The following is a 24,259-nucleotide window of genomic DNA, read 5'->3' as shown; positions in this document are numbered from 1 at the left end:
TGCCCAAGTAGGTTATCAATCAGTGATGACATGCCAGAACTGTGAACCTGATTCTCTGGCTCTGATCAGCTCCGCTCCATGCTCCTGCTGGGATCCTCAACCTCTTAAAGCAAATCCTTGGTGTTTCCTTTACCTCCAGATGTCCACCATGTGCTGTGATAAGAGACACTCCTCAGGACACTGTCCAACATATGGAAAGACCCAGCTTCCTTCTGTAGCCTGAAAACCTCTCCAGATGCCAACATCCCTATTTTTGTTTTATCAGCAGTTTATTATTGGAGCCTTTTTGTCTTCTGCAGCTGCTCCACAGACATCGTGCATCCTCCTTCCTTCGCCATTGATATTCTCAATCAGGTCTCTAACATAATTACAGAAATGAACATACAAACACAACGTAAATACAGAACTTCAGTAATGTAGAAGAACATCAAAACTGAATATCTCTCATGTCGTTCTAGTGAACAAAAAAAGAAAACACATTTTCCCTCAAGGACAGGTCTAACACCTAAATAAGTGACAGCTGTCACAGAAAATAGTTTGGGGTGCCACTAAAACTTTACTTATTTATATTGAGGTTGGCTAACACAAGATAAGGTTTTAATACTAGAGACAGCAAAGGACCATCCCAATTGGGTCACCTTGTCATGGTGGGATGGCTTTTATGCTTTTTTTAAGCAAAGTAGCATTAACTAATTACCCTATCTTATTTACATGTATTATTGCTACATACATATTTACTTACTACAGGGTATATACTTCCTTTTCCTCTTGTCTTTTGTTTGTGAAATGGCCACAGTGTGAACATGCTCTTTAACAATGCACATAGAATAACTTAGGCTCCGGCTCATTTCTTTGGTTTTGCTTTAGTTTCTTGTACTTTGTACAAACAGAAGCATGGTCCCCCTTTCTGAGCTAGGCATTTCATCTATATAGCTTCCCATGGACAGATGTCTGAATATGCGGGGCCCCGGTCCTGCTCTGCCCTTATTCACACTTACATGGACTGACGCAATGTTAGGTTTTAATATTAGAGACCGGATAGGACCATCCCAAATGGGAACACCTTGTTGCGTTGGGATGGATTTTACAGTAAACAAAACTGAAACCTCTGCCCGAAGCTTCTCTTCTAGAAGAACAAAAGGAATTAACATTTGAATTGAAACTGCCTGATCCTTCTTTTCCCAAACATCGCCTATCAAGGTAGAGTTGAGGGGTGACTGTACACATAAAATCGACAGCTAGTCCTTTCAAAATCATGAGATTCACCTGTCCTGGCTCAGGCGCCGGGCTTTTCTTCCTTCCTATATGTCTGGCCTACTATGTTCTAATTTTCACCGGTGATTGTGCTCTGATATCAGCACCCAAGGGCTTTTAAGGCAGGCTCAGGCAGCCATGTGTTGTCTATTGAGATAACATTTATGATGCTAGACATTTCTCATGGTCAAGCCATGAGTCAGAGTGGTCAAGGAGTCCAAGGTCAGAAGCCAGGAGGGTACTTCATAAAAAGAAAGAAGAAACAAAAGCATAGTAAGATAACATTCCGAGGTCAGAGTACGGGGAGGATAACGGATCGGAGCAGAAGGGGTTAACATGTGGATGGTCAGAATGAAGTCCAAGGTTAGGCAACAGATCAAGCAAACAGAACTCAATGCACAGGGAGCACAAACCTCACTTGTTGAATGTACATCTGGCAGAAGCTGCTCAGTTAAGGAGGCATGGCAATCACCCGGGATAGTGAATATCTGGAGGCAGCCGACGCCTCCCAATCACAAATTGGCCAGTCGAGCTGTCAATCAACACACTGACACCTCAGCATGCCCCGAACTAGATTGGATGGCCATGCTGTCAATCAAAGTGCTGACAGCTTCAGCACGCCCCTGTACTGGATTGGATGTCCAAGCTGTTAGAAACTGCATCTCAGGCACCCTGAGGGGTGGAACAGGGACAGCATTCCTTTCGGTTACCATCTCTAGGTCCGGAGTTTCTTCCCCATCTGCTTAGCTCAACTTCAGTCAGGTGCCTCCCAGATTGTCTCTTTAGAGAGGAAGAGGACTTGAACTCTAGTGCCACCTACTGGAAGTAGCAATCCTAAAAGCTATTATCAACCCTTTAACATGCCTTGCCACGTGACTAAAGATAAATGCCAAACCAGAATCTCAATTTGCAAACTCATATTTTGGGACTTTATTTAATTTCCCAGAGTAGCATTGCACGGCATTTAAGTCTCCTTACCCTGGCATGGCAGGCATTTCACTCTCCCCAGGGAGAAACATAACACCTTACAGCGAAATACTTCCAGGACATAGTGCACCTGCGCATGCGCAGTAATGATTTTCGGCTTTGCCCGCAGTTGGGCAAAGCATACTAGGCGTGCACAAGGCAAGATTGTTTTGCACATGCGCGAACTATGGAGGAGAACAACTCTAATTCCGGAAAAGATCGCGGACGGGGGTCACGGATGGGGTGGAGAAAAAAAGAAGAAACACCGCCCATCAGACCGGACACAGGTCATTTAAATAGCCCGCTAACTTCTGGTGACAGATTCCCTTTAAAGTCAATATTGACCCTTTAACAAGGCTTGCCACGTGACTTAAGATAAAAGTCAAACCAGAATCTCAATTTGCAACACATCTTTTGGGATTTTATATAATTTCCCAGAGGAGCATTGCACGGACTATAAGTCTCCATATCCTGGCATGTCAGTCACTCTCCACAGGGAGAAACATTACCCTTTAGACGTCATTATATCATGCTACTCCTGACATCCTTTCAACTACCAGAATTTATTTCCAAGCTCAGTCCGGCTTACTTTAACTGTAGTCCACACTTATATCTGCAATCAAATTTCTGCAATCAAGGAGTCGGGAAAGATAACTGTTAGATGAGCTATAGGGTACCGTTACACAAAACGATGTCCCAGCGATCCCACCAACGATCCGACGTGGATGGGATCGCTGGGACATTGTTAGCTGATCGCTGGTGAGCTGTCACATAGACAGCCCCTCCAGTGATCAGGACCAGCGAGCACGCTGGTTACCAACGTAAACATCTGGTTTCTAAGGGCTGCGGGGCCCTTAGAAACCCGATGTTTACCCTAGATACCAGCGTGCACTGCAGGCAGGGCAGGAGGTGGAGGCAGAGCGACGCAGACAGACCGGCGTAGCTCTGCTATCTGCTACTCCGGTCTGACAGACTGGAGTAGCAGATAGCAGAGCTACTCCGGTCTGTGCGTCGCTCTGCCTCCACCTCCCGCCCCCTGACTGCAGTACACGCTGGTATCTAGGGTAAACATCGGGTTTCTAAGGGCCCTGCGGCCCTTAGAAACCCGATGTTTACGTTGGTAACCAGCGTGCAGCGTCGCTCATCTCTGGCTCCCGCTGCCACACGCAGCGATGCGCGCTGGCCAGCGGGAGACCAGCGATGAAAAAATGGGCCAGGACGATCCAGCACGATCAGCGATACCCCGCAGGGGGTTCGATCGCTGCTGGATGTCACACACAGCGATCTCGCTGGAGAGATCGCTGATGTGTCACAAAATCAGCGATCTCGTCAGCGAGATCGCTGTGTGTAATGGGCCCTATAGTTCAGCTGACAGTTATCTATTGTGTACGGTCCCTATGCATTTCTTCAATTAGTCATCAGAAGATTTTACAGGAACACTTAGAATATGCTCACGCGTAGTTATTTATGCAAAAAAAAATTAATGTTTTTTTTACTGCAGCAAAAACAGTCTTTTACTGCTTCAGCAAAGTGAATGTGATTTTAAAAATCTCATGCACACTCTTGTTTTTTTTCTTGAGTTTTTTAAATGTACTGCATGACAATTCTTTCAGAGTTTTTGCAGCATTTTTCACTCACTCTAATATGCAAATTGCCTCTTCAGAGAGAAAGAGGACTAGAACTCTAACGCCACCTATGGGAAGTAGCAAATCTAAAAGTCATTATGGACCCTTTAAACACCAATATCACATGACTTAGGATAAAAACCAATCCAGAATCTCTATTTGCAGAAACATATTTCGGGGTGCTTTTCCCTTCTCAGTGCAAAACAGTCAATCTTATTTGGCTGTATGAGAGGTGCATGTCTGAAAATAGAAAACATGGTTTGACTTTATCTTTAGCCTTGTGGCAAGGCAATTTAAAGGGTCGATATTGACTTTTAGGATCGCTCCTTCCTATAGGTGGCCCTGGAATTCTAATCCTGTTCCTCTATGAGGAGGCAATTTGCATATATAATTTTCCAGAAGAGCATTGCATGGCTTACAGGTCTCCTTACACTGGCATGTCACTCTCCATAAGGAGAGACTGTACCCCTTAGACCCTCACTCATTCTAATGAATGGGGAAAAATGTAAGTAAAAACAAAATGCTGCAAAAATGCAGCAAAACGCTTATTTTACAAATCATTTTTCCTGCCAACACTGTTTTTGCTACTGGAAAAATAAAATAATGTAGACAAGTGAATCTTTGACTTGGAAAGCTATATATCTGCCTTATCAACTGTCAGTGGTACTACGGTATGGTGCAAAAACAACCTACGGCTATGTTCATACAGTTTTCTGGCGTGTATTTTTCAGGATTAAAAATCTACACCCAAAAACTGCTTTTTGGTGAGGTTATATAGGAACATTTATTTTTCATGCTTATCTTAACGTAGTTTTTGACGCTTTTTTTTTTCAGGTAGATTCAGGAAGGGTTTATACAGTCATGGCCAAAAGTATTGACACCCCTGCAATTCTGTCAGATAATATTCAGTTTCTTCCTGAAAATGATTGCAAACACAATTTCTTTGGTATTATTATCTTCATTTAATTTGTCTTAAATGAAAAAACACAAAAGAGAATGAAGCAAAAAGCAAAACATTGATCATTTCACACAAAACTCCAAAAATGGGCCAGACAAAAGTATTGGCACCCTCAGCCTAGTACTTGGTTGCACAACCTTTAGCCAAAATAACTGCGACCAACCGCTTCCGGTAACCATCAATGAGTTTCTTACAATGCTCTGCTGGAATTTTAGACCATTCTTCTTTGGCAAACTACTCCAGGTCCCTGATATTTGAAGGGTGCCTTCTCCAAACTGCCATTTTTAGATCTCTCCACAGGTGTTCTAAGGGATTCAGGTCTGGACTCATTGCTGGCCTCTTTAGAAGTCTCCAGTGCTTTCTCTCAAACCATTTTCTAGTGCTTTTTGAAGTGTGTTTTGGGTTATTGTCCTGCTGGAAGACCCATGACCTCTGAGGTAGACCCAGCTTTCTCACACTGGGCCCTAAATTATGCTGCAAAATTTGTTGGTAGTCTTCTGACTTCATAATGCCATGCACACGGTCAAGCAGTCCAGTGCCAGAGGCAGCAAAGCAACCCCAAAACATCAGGGAACCTCCGCCATGTTTGACTGTAGGGACCGTGTACTTTTCTTTGAATGCCTCTTTTTTCTCCTGTAAACTCTATGTTGATGCTTTTGCCCTAAAAGCTCTACTTTTGTCTCATCTGACCAAAGAACATTCTTCCAAAATGTTTTAGGCTTTTTCAGGTAAGTTTTGGCAAACTCCAGCCTGGCTTTTTTATGTCTCGGGGTAAGAAGTGGAGTCTTCCTGGGTCTCCTACCATACAGTCCCTTTTCATTCAGATGCCGACGGATAGTACGGGTTGACACCGTTGTACCCTCGGACTGCAGGGCAGCTTGAACTTGTTTGGATGTTAGTGGAGGTTCTTTATCCAACATCCGCACAATCTTGCGTTGAAATCTCTTGTCAATTTTTCTTTTCTGGCCACATCTAGGGAGGTTAGCCACAGTGCCATGGGCTTTAAACTTCTTGATGACACTGCGCACGGTAGACACAGGGACATTCAGGTCTTTGGAGATGGACTTGTAGCCTTGAGATTGCTCATGCTTCCTCACAATTTGGTTTCTCAAGTCCTCAGACAGTTCTTTGGTCTTCTTTCTTTTCTCCATGCTCAATGTGGTACACACAAGGACACAGGACAGAGGTTGAGTCAACTTTAATCCATGTCAACTGGCTGCAAGTGTGATTTAGTTATTGCCAACACCTGTTAGGTGCCACAGGTAAGTTACAGGTGCTGTTAATTACACAAATTAGAGAAGCATCACATGATTTTTCGAACAGTGCCAATACTTTTGTCCACCCTCTTTTTTATGTTTGGTGTGGAATTATATCCAATTTGGCTTTAGGACAATTCTTTTTGTGTTTTTTCATTTAAGACAAATTAAATAAAGATAATAATACCAAAGAATTTGTGTTTGCAATCATTTTCAGTAAGAAACTGAGTATTATCTGACAGAATTGCAGGGGTGTCAATACTTTTGGCCATGACTGTAATATGGGTATATCCACATGGAATATTTTGACTTAGATCCGCTTAAAAATACACATCATAAACCGCTTCATTTAATCATTGATGTGAATTTTGAGGAGGATCTGTTTAAAAATACACGTGAAAAACAGTGAATGCACTTTTTGGGGTGTAAGATAAATTGTATGTTTTGGCACATTTTCGCTGCAAAATTCGTGAAAAAAGTAGTAGGGAAGACCGTGGCAAAAAAATGCATGTTTTGCCATGATGTATACTCAGGAAAAAAGCACCAAAGAATTGACACAATTTTTTTTTTTAACAGGCGACCAAAAACGCTCGAAACAAAGCGACATTTTTTTTTTATACCAATGGAAGCTTTGTTGAAAACAGGTTTAAAGCATTTTTTAATGTGTATTTTGGCAGGAAATCCGCTCTGAAGCCACATGAGGAACTCCGTGTGAACATAACCTTAAGGCCCCGTCACACATAGCGAGATCGCTGATTTTGTGACGCATCTCGCTAGTGTTCTCGCTGTGTGTGACATGCATCAGCGACCGGCCCCCCCGCCGAGTATTGCTGATCGTGCTCTAATGTCCTGGGCCATTTTTTGATCATTGGTCTCCCGCTGGCCAACACACATCGCTGCATGTGGCAGCGGAAGACCAACGATCAGCGAGCTCCCAGCGCTGTAAGCAGATGCTAGGCGCTGGTATCCACGGTAAATATCGGGTAACTAAGCGTGCGCGGTGCTTAGTTACCCGCTGTGTACCTTGGATACCAGCGTGCTTGTGCTGGGAGCTGGTATTCAAGGTAAACAGTGGGTAACTAAGTGCCGCAATCGCATAGTTACCCGATATTTACCTTGGATACCAGCGCTAGCACGCTTGTATCCAAGGTACACAGCGGGTAACTAAGTGACACGCGCGCTTAGTTACCCAATATTTACCTTGGATACCAGTGTCCTCGCTGGTGAGATCTGCCTGTTGGACAGCTCACCAGCGATCAGTTAGTGAGGCACCAGCGATCCTGACCAGGTCGTATCGTTGTCGGGATCGCTGGTGCATCGTTTGGTGTGACAGGACCCTTAAGGGCCTGTCACACTAAGAGATATCGCTAGCAATATCGCTATAACTAGTGACATTATAGCGATATTGCTAGCGATATCGCTGTGTCTGATACTTACCTACGACCCGCTCCCCCGCTGGTTATCGCTGATCGCGCGAGAACGTCCTGGACCGCTTCTCGTCATCAGCTTCCTGCGGCGCTTCCTGCTGTGAGGACGAGCGACGCGTGGAGCCGGGCGGGAGGACGCAGGATCGCCTGGTGTGACAGGTAAGTAGCGACCCCCATCCCCTGCGATGTCGCTAGTGAGATCTGTTTGGCAGCTCACTAGCGACCACTTAGCGATGTACCAGCGATCCTGACCGTGTCATATCGCTGGTCGGGATCGCTGGTACATCGCTAAGTGTGACAGTACCTTTACTGTATATACAGACAAGATACTGCACAAAGGACCATTATAACATCTGATTTCTGCTGAGGATCGGGTACATTGAATTTTTCAGCTACTTGACAGCTTTAGTGCCAGTCTGTCCCTCCAGACAGAGATGTCCTCTTATCTTCAGCCTGGATTCTGGAAGAGGAAAACCATTGTTTGTGGTTAGATAGTGAAGATGCTGATAAGATAAGAGCCATGGGGCATTGTTAAGCGCTGGTTATCTGGGAATTACTTGGTGTGTGCAGCAGTTTTTTGTGTGTACTCCTTCCATGCTGGGCTGTGACTAATCCAGGCAATGCACAACTAGATTTTATGGCCAATGTATGGGGCAGGTATGGGGGAGGACATGAGTGTTTGAACACTTGTTCTTGCACTCATTCTTTACAATCATTTGATCACTTGAGATTTATGATGGCTTCAGAATGGTGCATTATGGGTAGATTTCTTCTCCATATTCAAAGTCAGGTAAATGTCTGCCCCCTTGTGACCATCATGAGGTATAGCTCACAACTGTCATGCATCCTGAAACCTTCTTATTTGTAAGTCAAAACCAGGAGAGGGTGATAAATCCAGAAGTGGTGACGGGTTTCTATTATACTTTTACTCTGATTGTTCTCCTCCTGGTTTTGGCTTACAAATACTGATGTAAAACACTAACCTACTATTGAACGTGGCCCAACAATGACTCATCACTCTTTTGCATTACATAAAGTGGAAACTGCGTCTGAGCAGAAAAAGTAAATCAATGTGCATGCAAAATGTAATTGCATATGAACACATGACCTTTACACAGAGAAAACCAAAAGCAAAACACAAAACAAATATCCTGGAATAAAAAAGTAAAAAAATATATTGCAAAAATTGCATGAAGGTAGTAATAATAGTAATAATAAGGGTATTTAGTTAACATAATTTTGATCAAAATAATGTAGAAGCCATCCCGCCACGTCACGGCAACCCTTGTGGGACAGTCCTAACTCTTGTATTTAAAACCTTTCCACTTGTCAAGTGACGTAAATGTGAACAAGGACAGAGGGACTGAACCACCAGTAATAGTATAAGCCAGACAGGATGGATTTTCCAACTCAGAAACAGGGCGGTCACACCCTTATATGCACAGAATGCACATTGAAACAAATAAGAAACTGGGTCTGAGCAGAAAAAGTAAATTAATGTGCATGCAAAATGTAATTGCATATGAACACATGACCTTTACACAGAGAAAACCAAAAGCAAAACACAAAACAAATATATTTTTTTACTTTTTTATTCCAGGATATTTGTTTTGTGTTTTGCTTTTGGTTTTCTCATTACATAAAGTGGGTATAAATTTTAGATTTCAAAAAATTTGCACTCAGGAAATAAAAACACATGGCAGCATGGTGACTCAGTTGTTAGCACTCTTGACTTGCAGCCCAGGGGTCCTGGGTTCAAATCCCACCAAGTACCCTCTGTAAGGAGTTTGCATGTTCTCTGTGGGTCTCCTCCAGGCTCTCCGGTTACCTCCCACACTCCAAAGACTTAAGCCCCCGTCACACACAGCTGAGTCACAAGTTTTGGGACGCAACAGCGATCTCACCAGCGAGATCTCTGTGTGTGACACTTATCAGTGACGGCCCCCCTGCCGGATATCGCTGATCGTGCTCGAATGGCCTGGACATTTTTTTGATGTTGGTCTCCCGCTGGCCAGAACGCATCGCTGCATGTGGCAGGCGGGAGACCAGCGATCAGCGAGCTGGAGCTGGTAACCAAGGTAAACATCGGGTTTCTAAGCGCCGTATGGGGCTTAGAAACCCGATGTGTACGATAGATACCAGCGCGCTGCTGCAGGGAGCTGGTAACCAAGGTAAACATTATGTTTCTAAGCGCCACGCTGGTATCTTATCATACACTGCGTGTAATTAAGCGTCTTGCATCACTTGTTACCCGCGCGTCTCTGTCCTGATCACTGCTGAGATCAACCTGTTTGGCAGCTCACCAGCGATCATGTAGCGACACACCAGCGATCCTGACAAGTTCACATCGTTGTCGGGATCGCTGGTGAATCGCTATGTGTGACGGGGCCCTTACTGATAGGGAATGCAGATTGTGAGCCCCAATGGGGACAGTGCCAACAATGACTGTAAAGTGCTGTGGAATTAATGGCGCCATATAAGAGAGTAAAATAATAAAAAATAATAATAAAAGTAGATTGTGAGCCCCAATGTAGACATGGATGATGAAGTCTGAACAGCGCTGCTGAATATGATGGCGCTATATAAGCAATGCATAATAAATAAATACTGAGGTTCCATGCAGAGCATCTGATACAGGTGTGAATTTATCCCAAGTTGCGTTACAAAGCACTAGTCATGCCTGCACTGCCATGTAAAGAAACTAAAACCCACAGAGACATTCAGAAGCCCTATTCCCTCAAGAAAAAGTATTTGGAGTTGAGCACATGGCCGGGTCAAGCTCTTGTAGTGGGAAAGGCTCCCCAGGTGCTGAGGTCTGCTCCATGTGCTCTTCTCAGGGGTCTCTCCACCCTGATCAGACTGCTCGCAGACATAGAGGACATATCCGAATCAGAGCAGCATGCTGCATTCTGCTGCAGATTTGTTCCGTATTTTTCTCTTCTTCACGTAGATTTTTGCTTCAAATTTTGTTAGATAGAGAACAATGCATCTCTCCAAAGAGAGTGTAGTTTAAGTTAATTTGGTTAATAAAGTCTTCAAAAGTCCTCCAAGTCATAAAGGTATTAAAAAAAAAAATAGAAACTTGCGCAAGACAGAGCACATGGAAAGCAAAGAGATTACAGAATGGTCTTGAGTGATGATGCCCTCTATTTTCCGCATAGTGTTACTATTTGGATATGTCATCAGTAAACTCAGGGACTGACATAGTATATGTAGAAGCTGAGCGATCGCACAGGGACAAAGTAGGTAAGGTGGTTCACAAAGAAACATGAAGAGAGAAGGAAGATCCGGCACTGGAGACTTGATAAAATCCATGATAAGTTTTATTCACATAATTTCATGATAAAACCATAAAGGGGAAAACAGACCCCCCACGCCTGACGCGTTTCGAACCTTACACCAGGTTCTTCCTCAGAGACATGAAACAAAACAGTTCACAAAATGATTATAAATATTCCTAATCAGCAGAGGGACTCCACACATGTGTATAAATGTTTGTCATTTGATAGTTGCTATGTATTTATGCATTTATACGTGTGTATTGCACATGTTTTTATTTATTCTATGTCTTGTCCATTGTTGTATTGGTCTTTTCCCTTTTTTTTTCTTTCTTCTTGCAAGGGAGTGACTCCACCAGTGATTTGAGGGCTTAGTTGTCTGCCTCTTTGATTATACACATGTGTGGAGTCCCTCTGCTGATTAGGAATGTTTATAATCATTTTGTGAACTGTTTTGTTTCATGTCTCTGAGGAAGAACCTGGTGTAAGGTTCGAAACGCGTCAGGCGTGGGGGGTCTGTTTTCCCCTTTATGGTTTTATCATGAAATTATGTGAATAAAACTTATCATGGATTTTATTAAGTCTCCAGTGCCGGATCTTCCTTCTCTCTTCATGTTTGCAACACATGGTGGTCAGCCATTTGATCCCTAGGCACGACCGGCTTACAGGACTATTTTGGTGAGCACAAATTTCCCTTTCACCTTCCTAATTTTCTAAAGGTTCACAAAGAAAGTTACCCCAATGCCAGCAATAGACTTGGGGTGAATTGTGTGGATAGCAGAGTGCCCATTCATACGCTTGAGCTTTATGCTATACTTTGGGCATTTGGCAAACATAATGGCGTTGTACTCCCCTCAAGTGGAGAATTGTAAAAATGCACTTGGATATCTGGGTTTTTTTTGGGGGGGGGGAGTAAAGAAAAGTATAATTGATGTGTAAATGTTTGTTTTTTTTCATTGAAAAGCATAAGGCTTCATAAGGAACTTAGACTGTAGTTCATGCACCAATAACCTAATTCTAGAATGGGCAACTTTTGGCAAATATCAGTCTTCACAAAAACTTGTAATAATTACTAACTGCAATAATAATCTAAAATAATCTAAGAAGTGTAGAGGATACTGTATGTAAATGTTTAGCAGGGAAGGTTACATTGTATTTACTTATAGGCTTGGTTTTTGCAAAACTTATTATTCATCATTTGAAATCTTTAAGCATTAATGAAAGAACCATAAGAGACAGCTTACGTTGCATTTTATTGTATGGCTTGTATAATATAGGCGATAGGAGCTTCCAAAATATACTGAAAAAGTCTCACCTGCTGGTAAGATCTTACGTTACACAAGATAAAATGACAAAAATAAGTAGCATTATGGCCGGAGAAGAAAAGGGATCAATATACTGTAATAATAAAACTGAATTTACACTGGTGTTTCTCAGAAGTTTGCATAAGCAATATAGACGATCAAAGAAAATTTATGAAAATCTATTTACAGTTTAGAATTTTGCAAACACAAGGCATTCCTGGAGTTTTGGGTTGAATAGAAATAAAATTAATATTAGGAATTCTGAGTTCTTCACCTTTAACCCTCGCAAGGAGGCTTGAATATTAACACATGGAATTCTAAAACCAATTCATTTGGAATGAATGATGTGACGATGTACAGATGGTTCTCTTTACTGTACCGTGTCATTAAATTTAGTAGCAAACGTGCACAAGGTGAAGGCTACTGGGGTTCAGTCTACACTCGTAACAGGCAGATGGTCAGTACCAAGAAGGGCTAGTGTGGCGCCCCTGAGGGTTCAGTCGCCACAGATGTACTGCACCTCCTTCTGAGGTGTAGTATCCCACTCCCCAGGTAAAATGGTAACACTTGACCAGACTCCAGCACCTACATCCAGCACAGACACCTTAGAACAGCAGAGCACCCTTTATGGCAGCTGCTCTGGTTCATGAAGGGTGCTGGGTGGGGGGTGGAGCTTAGAAACAATAGAGGGGAAAGCTGACAGGAAGTTAGGTCAGACTCCCCTAGGGGGAAGGAGGGTAAGGATGTAGATGCAGCAGCCTTCTGTGAGCAGGAGCTGCTTGCAAGGGAAGAGGAAGAAAGAAGGATCATTTGTTCAGAAGGAAGATAGATAAGAATGGAACGTGAGGAGGAAAGAGACTGGGGACTAGGGCTAGTGCAGAGCCCTTTCCTAAGTTTCTGCGCCAAGGCAGGGTGCAGGTATCCGAGGTTGTGTGTGATACTAATGATCCTACAGCAGAAACGTGAGTAAAAGAATTGGAACTGCACTCAGCTGTGTCATTGCCTTCTTCCTGCGCCAACCTACTCAGCAATGCTACATCTCTGTGCCTAAGACTACACCATCTACCTCAACACCTACTACTACTGCCCTGGGACTACAGCTCTACCTGTGGAGAGCTATTCCATCTTTGCTGCCTTATACCATTTGTCCCAGAGGATCTGCACCGCAGCGTCAGCTTAACACATTCATTGCCGAGCACCACAGGTGGCGTCACGAATTATCTACCTATAAACTTTATTCAGCTGTGTTGGTGGCATTACAGTGTGTTGTGGGACTGTGGGGGCTATCATACTGTGTTAGGATCACTGTGAACTTCCTATTGGGATCACTGCTCCTACTATAAGTGCCTTAAAGTTTTCCATCTCTAGCCAATGCCCAGCCATCCTAGGTTTCTTAAAGAACCCTTACCCCCATCACCCACTGCTTGGGCAACAAGATTACTAGGTTTCTGTTATGTGCTAAGGTCTAGTGAATCACCCCCAAGGCAGGAGGTGTGGGGATCACTCGGTACTGGGCCGGTGTCTCAAAGGGATGTGTCACGGTGGTGGTGACCCGGTCGGTGGCCCTGGGTGTCCATGTAAAATAGGTGGAATGAAGCTCCCCACACAGTATAATGGCTCCCCAATTTTCCTCCACACAGTATAATACTCCCCACACAGTAGCAATACACATAGCATAATTGATCCCACCAGTCCTCCACTCAGCCTTCCATATAATATAATTGCCCCCACACAACCCTCCTCACAGTATAATTGGGTCGCCCTCGCGTCACACCCAGGGCAGCGGGGTACTCGGTACTGGGCCGGTGTCAGTGGGATGCGTGTCACAGCAGCGGTGACCCGGTCCATGGCCCTGGGCACCCAATATCAATGGCGGTGATGTTAATGGTGTTAAAGTTTATTTGAATAGTTTGTGACGCCACCCGTGGTATTTGGCAAGTATGGTGTTAGGCCAACGCTGCATGCAGATCCACTGGGACTGATGGTGTGGTGCAGCAAAGATGGTGTAGCTCCCCACAGGTGGAGCTGTAGTCCCAGGGCAGTGTAGGTGCAATGGATGAGGAGAGGCACAGAATGGCACAGATGCTGGTACCCAGGTGTAGCGGTGCTGAATAACTGGAGGACACCAAAGTATGTGGTTCCAAAGCTTTACTCACTGTTTGCAGTTCACACAACTGCCTGCCTCCGCACCATGTTCTTCGGGTCAGGGCCCAAGCCAACCTCCAGGCAGGATAGGATTCTCCTCTCCACACTCCGCCAATATGTACCTTACTGAACGACTCCTCCAATGCGCCTTTAGGTGCGAAGCACTCCAGTACTTAGTTACCCTGGAATTCCTCTCTCTAGGTGTTCCTAGTCTTTACTTGTATGACACACAACTGTAGCCTGCTTCGGGGACTCCTCTCTGCATCCCGGCTCTCTATTCAAGTGCTGTTGTGTCCCAAGTCTATGATGGGAGCAAGGCGTTAGTGGCTCACTACTCCTCTGGTGTCTGTTGCTGGACATAAAGATCCAATCAACCTTGGGGACCGGGCCCCGGCCTTTGCGCTCTGGACTGGAAGGTATCTCTATCTTCTTCAACCAGGTTCCCACCGTCCTTCTATTCTCCTTCGTTCCAATCTGTTCTATCTCTCTTATGGAAGGTTAGGTTATCAATCTTATCAGTCTCTTTCTCTGTCTTTCTCGTGCCAGCAGCCCAGCTCACTGGGACCTGCTGCAGCACGTCCCTCAGACACCCATCTTCTCTCTTCTCCTCCTCTAACCAACTAACTACTAACTTTCACTCTTCCCACTCTTTTGTATCATCTCACTCCACCCACCTCCCCAGCACCTCTCGTGTTACGAAGCCAGGGACCACAAAAGGCACCCTATGACCTTTCCAGCATAAAGCATGGATGGGTCCCTGCTGAACTATCCTGTGTGTGTGGGGTGCAGGTGTGGAGCATGGTCAGGAGTTCCCACCCTACCTGGATGGTGGGGCACTACACCTTAGGAGGAGGTGCAGTACCTGTGTGGCGACTGGAGCCTCAGGTGTGCCACATAATGGCCCCCACACAGTTCTCTACACAGTAAAATGCCCCCTATCAGCGTTACACACAGTATCATGCCCCCACAGCCCTGCACACAGTATAATGGCCCTGCAGCCCCCACACAGTAGCAATACACATAGCATAATTGTTCCCACTAGTCCTCACTCAGCCTTCCAAATAATATAATTGCCCCCACACAACCCTCCTCACAGTATAATGGCCCCCACACAGTTCTCTACACAGTAAAATGCCCCCTAACAGCGTTACACACAGTATCATGCCCCCACAGCCCTGCACATAATGGTCCCACAGCCTTCCACAGAGCATAATGGCCTCCACAGCCTTTCACACAGTATAATGGCCTCCACGCAGCCCTCCACACAGTATAATGGCCCTGCAGCTCCTTCCTATAAAGGGTTATCAGGTGCTCTGGATCACTGTTGGTGATATTGTTCATTTGCTAACCAACCTTGGTGAGGACTGGACCTACCTGGTGGAGAGGGGGTTCAGCTTGTCTGGAGCAGTGGAGTTCCTGCTGAATGCTGATTGGATCGTTACTCTGTTGCCTCAGGAGCATGGGCAACAGAGAAAGCTAAGTTATTTGTTTTTTGCCTGTTCATCATTTTCCCTGGTGTTATATTAGTACAGCGGTGGGACCAGTGTCCGCACTTACCAATTCCATAGCAAGGGATAGTTGCAGGGCAAGTGAGGGACTGAGGTATCCTGGTCGGCAACAGGTTGAAAGAACCTGTATAGGGAACGTGAGGAGTGATCAGGGACACAGCCTCAGGAGAGTGCACGAGGTGTCCACGTCCCCGTTCCCTATTGTAGGGCCCACCATTGTAATTGTGTCCCCGTTTGTCTAGTTATTTTAGTTATCGACCGGCCGGTCGCGTCACACAGGGTAAGTCACTACGTGACAATATTAGGCTATCACACCACTGCATACCACCTTATTGCAGTTATGAAGAAATCCCTATGATAATTAATATCCCTATCTCTTCCCATTTTCTGCCTACATATATTAGCACTTTAGAGGTAGTCATGCTTTTATTTTATGTGCTTGGTTCTGGCAATGTAAAAAAGTTATAATAAATTCATAACACTAATAAAGCATCAGAAATAACCTCAACACATAAATACAGCATTAGAATCATAGACGTAACAAATACAGCAACAGAGCTATGCTCATTATATAAATCACCAGAATTAAGCTCATTACTTAAATTACTCGAACCAAGCTAATTACAAAAATACAGCAACAAAACCATGCTGATAAAAATGGTGCACCAGAACCAAACTGATAGAATCTAGCATAAGAGCAAAACTCATTACATAAAAAAGCACTAGAACAGAACTTATAACATGAAGGCAGCACGAGAGCTAACCTCATAACATAAATACAGTAGCAGAACCATGCTGAACACATAATAAATACACATTCAAAACCAAGCACAATACTTGTGTACAGTACCAGAAGAAAACTTTAATATTTACGATTAATGCTCAATTCTGACAACAAGATTAAAATGAACAATGCTATGGCTTTCTCTTAGATCAGGGCAGTAAATGGAGTGATGGGAAGACACAATATGTAAGCAATAAAATAAAAAAAAAATTATGGAACATCTCATTATCTTTAATGTCACATCGACATAGTTGACAACTGTTCCAACTTTGGAAAGGTGTGCCCAATTTTTATTTCCAGACCCTTCAAAACCTGGCTTTTTACTATCTTCTCATGTAGTCTTGGAGAAAAAAAAACCAAAATGTAGATTAATGCCCCTTAAACCACCTGTCCCTGCCATTCAGTAAAAAGGGGTAGAGCGGATGATAAAATATTTTTTTGTTATTTTTCTTTTCACTGCATTGCAGAGATATGGCCTTTTGAAGTTAATATGCAAATTTCACCTTAAAGTAAGAGAGTATTTAGTAGGGATTTTTCTCTAGGGGCACTTACATTTTTCCCCTGTGTGAAGATACCCAGTAGAGAGAAGGCAGCATCATAGAAGGGAAAAAGAAAAAAAACAAATACCCATATAGAATGTCACAACAGGATTTATAAATGTTATCTGGTGAGACTCAATGAGTTTTTCTTGATCAACATTGAGAAAGCCTCGTTCCTCTTGCTTCCTGTCACTACAGTGCATGGAGAGGAGGACAGCAGCAATGTCGGAACTGTGAAGATGATCGTAGTAACAACATATCTCATATACAATGCTCTGCATCTACAAATATTCATGAGGATGTGTAAGCATTATATGAGCAAAGAAGGATATTGAAACAATCATAATGTATACTAGTACTAGAATCAATGTGGTGTTGTTGATTCTTTTTTTGGCCACCAGTGGGCTCCACTTTATTGCTTTCTTTTTGGGTCTTCAGGAATGGTCTTCTCACCATCAGAGAGCTTCTATTAAGATCAATTGTCTTAAAGTTCTCCATTCTCATCTCCAAAGTGACAATCAAATCACATAATGTCTATCATGCTGCTGCGATGCAGGTAGGGGCAGGCTCCACAAGATGGCAGTAGAGTGGAAGCAGGACTGCACCTAAACAGAGCTGGCTTGCAGTGCAGCAGCAAGGCTGCCACAGATGGAAGAAGGGTAATCAAACTAGCCGAGTCAAATCCTAGACTGTAGCGCAGTACCACAGGAATAAGCAAACTCATAGTCAAGGACAAGCCAGAGAATCAGCAACGGTCGGAAGCGGATAAGACAAAGACAAAAGACAGAAGCAGGTCAGGATGCAAGCCAAGTCAAAACAGGGAGTCAGCACACTAAAGAGAAACACTGAGTCAGGACGGGAATAGGGGAAAACAGAGACACGGGATCAGATAGCAAACGTAGCATGACCAATCAGAGCAATCAGAGTCAGCTACAGCAGCCCTAGGCAGAAACTATAACCGACATCGCCTGCAGGAAGCAGTGGTGATAAATAGCAAACCTGAACCCAGACAGAGGCTGAGAAAGGTTAACCCCTTCATGACCAAACCGAGAACAAGGGAAAACAGGATTCCAACCCCGGTCTGGATCATGACAATGTCCTTCCAATTTTATCCTACTATACCAAAATAAATACCTTTAAATTATGGCTAGCTTTGGACATATTACCTCCCAATGATGTCCTCTCTACCATTCTTTTTACCCAGTCTTGCCGTTAGAAACATCATCTAGTAGTTCCAAGGCAATGGTCCTGTGTCACATGTGCCTAATCATTGCTTTTGAGTCAGCTGCCTTTGCCAGTACTTGCACTGCCTCCAGTCAGCTGCACATATACAGCTCAAGCTAGCATGTTTGGCAGCCAGCCAATACAGCCGAACTGTAATGGTCCAGTCCAGAGTTTATTTTCTGCTGTCTTCACTCTGGACTGGTCATGCGGGGGTTAATCTCCTCACTCTCATTCTGGAGCTAGCTGGGCTATTTTAGTCCATCACAGCCTCCTGACCAGTGTTAGTGATAGCTCAAGCTTCCAGTTTACAGTCTTCTGACCCTTGTACCTTGGTGATCCTCCTACCTTTGACTTGTATCCATGTGTATGACCCAGACTGATCTATGACCCCGTGTCTTGGTATTCGTCTCTGCTGCTACAGTCTCTCTCTGGCATTTGATTCCCCAGTTTGTTCCCAAACCATGTATTTTGCCTCACGTTTTTGGACCCTGTGCTCATGTTTTGGCTTTCTGACCCTCAACTTGGTATTTTGACTACGTGTACTGCTGCTGCTACAGGTACGTCTGCTCCAGATAGTTTCTGACTCGGTTCGTCTGACCATTCTCTCTCGTTACCTTTGACACCTGTGCGGTTACTCAGTGTTGCTACCCGTAGTGTGTAAGGGATAAGGGGAAGGGAACCCAACACTAGGGAAGGGGGAGTGAAAACCGCTACGCAGATCAAACGTCACCCTGTCTGCCCTAAGCATCCTTATATATGTTCCGTACCAATCGCCAAGCAGGATACCTAAACCTTGCCTGACCCTGGTGATAAGCCCTGCATAGTGAAGGACAGGATGAGCTCTAGTCAATCACCACTACCACTAAAGACAGATAGGATACACAAACAAGGGGAACACTTAGCTTGAGTAGAGAAACATGGACGTCCTCCAAACACCAAAGAGGAAGATGGCCGACTGCTATAGCTCAAAGCCTCAACAGGGAAATGGAAATAGAAATATCACAGTTAACTCCCAGCACCAAACTGAGAGTTATAAACACCCCGATCCAGGTGTGTCAACTAAAGCCGGGGGAAGGCTGCCACTGGGCTCTAGAGTCAGATGGAACAGGAAGAAGTATGCAAAGCAAACTGCTGAAACCTTCTGCGGTCAGATGGAGCGATGATCTGCAGCCTCTGACACACCCGTGACAATGACACATACATTCAGTATACAATAAACCAAAAGGAATGACCTGGCTACAAAAGGCAATTCCAAAATACCATATCACCTACAAATTGATGGAAGCATATGCCAAGTAAAATTCAATCATTTTTATTTAACAAAAATTAACACAATTCAAAATGAATTTTTGTCTTTAGTCAGATTTTTTGTAAATCTGTATACTGAAGTTTCCATATGCATTGAACTATATAAGCACTAATTGAATCTACAGATGTGGAAACTTTTCTTTGAGGAATTCTTCTGTGATTTTTTCATTATATGCTCTGAATATATCAACTTTGTTATGAAACTTGAATATTAGCTTATAACGTGGGTATTTATTTCTGTGGTTTCAGGTCCATATTTGTGTGTTTTACCACTAAAGACAAAAATTTATTTTAATTTGTGTGTTAATTTTTGTTAAATAAAAATGATTGAATTTTACTTGGCATATGCTTCCATCAATTTGTAGGTGATATTCAATATACAATGTTGGGCTTTCTATAAATAGTTATGTTATAATTTTTTTATTGCTGCTGCTGAATTTCTTAGTTTGTCTTCTAGGTCTCTACTGCTGATGAAATGTATTTTCTTGGAAGGCTTTTATTTCATTAATGAAGCATTTATTTATTTTTTCCATTAAATATTACCATTATGTCCACGCCCTGGGATGGTCCAGTTAATAGAGTACAGCAGATTTAATTGAAGAGGTAAAGCAAGTCAGCAAGCATACAGAAAGTAGAGGGAGGAGCACTGCAGCACTAAGGAGAAGCAGGGTGCTGCTGGAAAATGTAGGTTTAGCAGATAAGAGATGGACCATCTATTCTATGAAGTTGGAGGCACAGAGGGGCAAAAGGAGTGGAAAAAGACACAAAAGTACAAGAAAAAAAACTAATGTGAGCCTTTATAAAGGGCGATGTGCTGCCAAAAAATACGATTTTTTGCACTGTGCAAAAGATCATTTCACCCAATGCACAAGCAAAGCACTCATTCATCTGGTCATCGGCAGCCTGTTTACATGACAAGGTAATTGTGAAATGAATTTTTAATAATGCTAGTTCACAATTATTTTATAGTCTACAACATGATCCTTTAGTCTGTATATTAATAACACTTAAGGTAATAATTTGCTTTGTAAAAAAAAAAAAAAAATGTGATTCTGGGATTATCCTTTAGGAACTGTATAGCACTAGATCCTGTATCTGGTCATGGTTCGTTCCTATTTAGTTTGCACAGCAAGGCAATATATATCTGGGCATGATAGCACCAGCTGCATGTTTGAAGTGTTCAGGGAAAGTGTCCAGAATGAAGCCAAATCCAGAGGAATTTACTGTGGTGCCATAATCCTTGCTTGTGTACCAAGTGTCCTTGTATTTTTTTCCACAATGTTGGCTATTATATAGCTTTATTATTTCCCCACAATACAGCTTTCTCTGTTTAACATGAAGCCATCACTGATAAAAGTATTATTGCTTGTCCCTCCATTCAGTACCAAAAGTCAACACTAGGTGGCAATCTTCTGTAAAAAATCTCAACAATCATTTTAATGCTGATGGCTCTACAAGCTTCCACATAAGGGCCATAGGTAATGTAGAATTTTATGATTCTTAGTTTAGTCATTTTATATCAACCATGAGACCACATTTATCCACTTGTCCATGTTTATGACCACTTTTGCTAGCATTAAGCAAACTGTCTTATAACGGATGCAATTTTCTCAGCACGGTACATGGGTCCCTTTTTTAGGCTTTTTAAACATCATGAATTTCAGCATTTTCTATATTAATGTATTTTTCTGATGATTTGTAAGTCCTGTATGCAAACTTTTGGGGGAAAAACAACTTAGAGTGTTTTTACAAATGTCTACTGACTACAAAAAAGTAAAACACTTTGAATTAAAACGTGGTCTTAATGGGAGGCGGTTTCTCAAAAAAGGATAATTAGTATGCATGCAAATTATATTTCATATATAGTTAACACAAAAATTTGTAGAAATCTTGTCTTGAAAGTGTTGACTGAGGGTTTGGCGCATCCTGATTTTTCGCCCATTATATTCTTTACACATTTTTGGAAGGAATATGGAAGAATTTGCTTGTATTACTCTGGCGCCTGTTGACTTTTCTTCTTTTCTTGTAGAACTGCATGGAACCATAAAGCAAAGATAAAACTTTACATTTTTTTCAGGCAATAAGAAGCATCACATGAAGACTAAATGAAGGGTTGTCATTGGCCAGACCCATTGACGTGTAGTAGGGATGAGGTCAGTGCCTTTCCTTTAGTGAGAAAATTCCCAGTGATTACAAGACTCCTGTGTCATCCACAAGTTTCCCAGAACTCATAATTACATCCTGTTTCAATATCTTATCAGGGTGATTAAAGATTAAAGTTCAGCATGAAGTAAAGGACTGCAATGAAAAATATTCTCAAGTTGTATGCCTTTTGTTCCTCCCAACACCCTCTTTGTGCCATATGGCTACATTTAGACAGCCCGACTGCCAGCATTTATTGACCAGTGGTGTTTTCTAGCACTTCCATGCACACAGAAGCATTGTTAATCTAATGGTTTGGTCCCTATAGAACATCAGGTTCTCAGCAGCTCATGCCCTGTTTACACAGAAAGAAGCGCTGTTGGGTTTGATGATTTTGTAGTGCCGGCCGGGGGAGTGGTCCTTTTTCCACCGTGAACAGACACTGACGTGCGTTCAACAGGTCCTCTTTATTGGCCGTCCTCTCGACGACCGCAGCACCACACAGCAGCTGCACGACAACTTCCGCACACAGGCCCGGGTACCTTCACTTTCTTCCTTTTCCTAATTGACGTCCCTTGCGGCTCTTTTCACTGTGGCTGGCCTAGGCCTACCACCACAACGCTTCACTCATCCGAGTCCGTCTGTCTGGTACCCCCAGGGCCTTCTCTGTCCTGCAGCTCTCCTGTAAGGGCCACCCCCCCGACTGTCTTCCTCCTCAGTCCCTGCCGGAGCTTCTTCTCTGTCCATCTCCTCCTTTCTTCTATTCTTCTCCTAAGCTCCTCTCCCTGGACTGGCTTCTTCTGGAACTCTCTACCACTTCTGATATTCCCCTCCCTGGGATTTCCCCTCTAGAGCTCCTGTAACTCCGCCCCCATGACTCTGCCGTTTCGTAGCCTTAAGCTGATGTTAAGCCCTTTTCTCACTGCTCCTTGCTTCCAACTTGCGGCCAAACTACAGTACTACACCATCTTCTTTTCTTGCTGTCTTTGGTCTCCCCCTAGTGGGCAAACCCAAAACTTCACCATCCTCTACTGTCACTAGCTGTCTCCCATATTCATATACAGCAGTCCACGTCAAGCACCTTGTACCTTTACCTTCCTGCTGCAGACAGGCCCATAAGTCAGTCCACTTCCCCTACATACCCCCTTCCTTTTACCATTGTTGTCTTTGACAATCTCGCCACCTTCTTTTTTCTTTCTGAAGCTTCCCCATCTTCTTTTGTCTGACCGGTCGTTCGGCAAAGCCCCTGACACACGGGGAGCCAAATAAGACCGGGGGCCATGATAATCCAAGTAACCTATAGCTACTTGTCAGTGCATATTCCTCTGACAGTTTCTCTCTGGTTGGGATAGGTCTACCTGGATTTCTCAACAGGTGTGTACCTCCCGCTTTTCTCCCCATCAACATCATCTTACAATTTGGAGCGCAATGACCGAGGCTCTGGCCTACCAGGTCACCGCAAGCTTCCCTCTTTCATTTTTGGGGTGTTTGTGGTACTCAGGACCTGATCTATGGACCGCTGTCTGTTTCAATTCTATACATTTCCTTGGACCTTCAGTTTAAATCAGTCATGGTCAGCATTTTTCTCTTCTACTCAGTACCCGGGACCTGTTGACCATCTCCATTTTATACAGATAACATTTCAAACTAAGTATACAAACTATACATAGTTTCAACATACACTACATATGATGGGCATAACATTTACCGTTTCCTGCAACATTCTACTTCAATTATCATACTACACTTAAACTACTCACTAGTTCCATTACCTATTACTAAAGAACTACTCTTGATATAAAACTATTCACTCTTTCTTTCTCCATTATATCTACAGTTGTGGCCAAAAGTATTGACACCCCTGCAATTCTGTCAGATAATACTCAGTTTCTTCCTGAAAATGATTGCAAACACAAATTCTGTTATTATTATCTTCATTTAATTTGTCTTAAATGAAAAAAAACACAAAAAGAATTGTCCTAAAGCCAAATTGGATATAATTCCACACCAAACATAAAAAAGAGGGTGGACAAAAGTACTGGCACTGTTCGAAAAATCATGTGATGCTTCTCTAATTTGTGCAATTAACAGCACCTGTAACTTACCTGTGGCACCTAACAGGTGTTGGCAATAACTAAATCACACTTGCAGCCAGTTGACATGGAATAAAGTTGACTCAACCTCTGTCCTGTGTCCTTGTGTGTACCACATTGAGCATGGAGAAGACCAAAGAACTGTCTGAGGACTTAAGAAACCAAATTGTGAGGAAGCATGAGCAATCTCAAGGCTACAAGTCCATCTCCAAAGACCTGAATGTTCCTGTGTCTACCGTGCACAGTGTCATCAAAAGTTTAAAGCCCATGGCACTGTGGCTAACCTCCCTAGATGTGGACGGAAAAGAAAAATTGAAAAGATATTTCAACGCAAGATTGTGCGGATGTTGGATAAAGAACCTCTACTAACATCCAAACAAGTTCAAGCTGCCCTGCAGTCCGAGGGTACAACAGTGTCAACTCGTATTATCCGTCGGCATCTGAATGA

Source organism: Dendrobates tinctorius, unplaced genomic scaffold (assembly GCF_039654945.1).
Source record: "Dendrobates tinctorius isolate UK_male_01 unplaced genomic scaffold, ASM3965494v1 ptg000086l, whole genome shotgun sequence".
NCBI lineage: Eukaryota > Metazoa > Chordata > Amphibia > Anura > Dendrobatidae > Dendrobates > Dendrobates tinctorius.
Note: the sequence above shows the minus strand (reverse complement) of the source record.